General features: G+C 41.9%; 1 protein-coding gene across 8 annotated transcripts in view; it reads left to right on the forward strand.

Moving 5' to 3' along the window:
* LOC143127262 (diacylglycerol kinase delta) overlaps window positions 1-2,500 on the forward strand; it is a 77,571-nt gene that overhangs the window by 40,354 nt on the left and 34,717 nt on the right. The gene's annotated exons all lie outside the window — the stretch shown is intronic.

Below are 2,500 nucleotides of genomic sequence, written 5' to 3' on the forward strand. Positions count from 1 at the left end.
ATTTTCAAGACTGGGACAATAATGAAAAAATGACCATACTCCTTGGGCCCTCTGCTGCCCTAGCAGCACAATTTATTTTGAAATGTGAGGACTCCATTTCCCTTCCATATTGCCAGTTTTGCTTGGCCAATCAAAAAGTTCATAAAGGTGCACAGTTCCCTTTTGTTTTTGGAGTATTTAACCCCAAGGATGAACAGTTCTTTTGAGAAAGTGAACTCCAACCTTTGGCCCACTCCCTCTAACAACTGAAAAAGGGACAACAATTTCAGACACAAAAAACATGACATTACAGACATTACATAAAGGTGAGAGATCAGGCCTGAACTTGACGACAAAGACCTTTGTGGCCATGACACAGTGAAGTACCCGCCACTGAAGGTCCCCAGACCTTTTTGGTATGGGGGGCTTGTACAGTACCCTCCATGATGGTGACAGATCTTCACTGCCCCCAAAATGACCCCTCCATTTTGTGTCAACCCTCCCCTTAAGCACATTAGCATTAGCAGATTTCACAATGGCATTATACAACATCTTTCTGTCCACTGATGTAAAATATATATCAAGCATCCCCTTAAAAGAAAGCAGTGTCCCTGTAGAGGCGTATGTGGGGCTTTTGGGGGTAATACGTAAATCCAGAAAGGGGACCTCAAAAGGGCCCCCATCCAGAACATGATTGATGAACCTTAATAGACAGTCAGGAAGACCTGTCTTCAGGCTTCTCATTATGCCCTCCACTACCCTTTCTGACCTGCAGCCCAAAGAGGACACCAGGTCAAGGACAGAGCGCCAGCGTCTATCAGCGAGGTTCAGCAGGTGGCCCAGTGTTGTTATTTTTGCCCCTTGATATGTCACCCTCCATTGTCCAGAAAGGATTAAAGAACAAAGGTTCATTGAGGCCATAATGCTCCGAACATGACACCCTAAAGCAGGGGTGGGCAACTAATTTCTCCAAGGGGCCACATGACAAACTGGGACTGTTGAGGAGGGCCGGACCCAAAATACCGAACTCAAGTCTGAACTTAATTCTGTCCATTTCTATTCTGTTCTTGTATAACATTAAGTAAATATAATATGGTTTTGTTTACTACTTGTAAGAACAGATGAAAATGTGAGGGAGACAAAGGAAAATAGCAATAGGCTATTTAATTTATGTCCAGTATTTAATTCTCATTCTCAAAAATGATTTTTTGACATTGACATTTTTTTTTTTCAGTTTTCAAAGACTGATATAAAAAAGTACTACAATATCTATATAATTAGGCTAGGCCATGAAAATGTGAAGGAGTCAGTACAACCATTAGTCCTGTGCCACCATTTCATCAACACTCAGCAATATTTCATCATTAAATCATTACCATCATTAAATTAACCCTATGCAGAATTAGACTATGAAAATGTGAAGCAGACAAAAGTAGGCTGTCATTAGTTAATCAACAATATGCACAAAGAAAACTATTTTAAAAATGTAGGCTATGTTTTTGCTTTAACTTAGTGATTGTCAACTTGCCCTGTGTGTTGAGCCGGCTGCTTCAAGCAACCTGTGGGTAGTAGCATCATACTAGTTCGCTAACATAAGCTTTGCAAATAAACTCAGACATATTTTGGTTACAATGACGGGGTTATCAGAATGTAAAATATCTATCTGCCAGTAACGTTTTGAAATTAACACTTCGTATCGCCAACAAACAGCAGGAGTTCGTTCTGACAACCTTTGCGGTGGTGAGCGACGCAGACATAAGAGACACAAAAGGCAACTTAAGAGGCACAAAAGGCCAACTTAAAGGCAACTGCATTGTGTCGACGCAGAAGCATAAATTCTATTCACCAGCACATCAGTGAGGGTGTTTACATTGTATGCATCCACGCACAAATGTATGGGCGTACAAATAGCAGTCGCTTTTGAAAATAAAAGCAACGATATTGATTTGCGTGCATTATCTCTATGTTAGGCTCTTGACTATTGTTCTTTCACGGACCTTACGCTGGCCGGTCAGGGAAAGCCCACGGGCCGGATGTGGCCCGCGGGCCGTATGTTGCCCATGTATGCCCTAAAGTGTCCCCAGGCCTCAAAGACTGAGCTATAGAAACTTGTTGGCTCAGTTTGAACAGTGGCAGTGTTTGGCACCAGGAACAGCTGTCGATCCAAACGCATTTCAGAGACCACACCTTGCCACAATGCCTGACCTAATGTTACTCTTTCCCTTAACGTTGTTAATGTTCTAATCGTTACTGTAAATTTTTATGCTGTTTTGTTTTGTGCTTTGGCAAGTAGATAAGTTGCTAGTAAAGCAACATTGAATTGAATTGAGTGAGAGAGAGAGAGATAGAGAGAGAGAAAGAGTGGAAAACACAATTCAGAACTGAATTAGTGACAGTGTTAGCAGGGACTTAATGACAGAGCACTCAAATAATCCTCCATAGAAATGCATTTGGCCATTTGTAACGCCGATATGGCCTTTGTCTACACATATCCCGCCCCTTCTGTCACCAGAAGCCGACA

The sequence above is a fragment of the Alosa pseudoharengus genome, unplaced genomic scaffold, assembly GCF_046254945.1.
Source record: "Alosa pseudoharengus isolate Yale_2024_CS ecotype anadromous, Long Island Sound unplaced genomic scaffold, YU_APseudo_1.1 YU_APseudo_1.1_scf_17, whole genome shotgun sequence".
NCBI classification, from domain to species: domain Eukaryota; kingdom Metazoa; phylum Chordata; class Actinopteri; order Clupeiformes; family Clupeidae; genus Alosa; species Alosa pseudoharengus.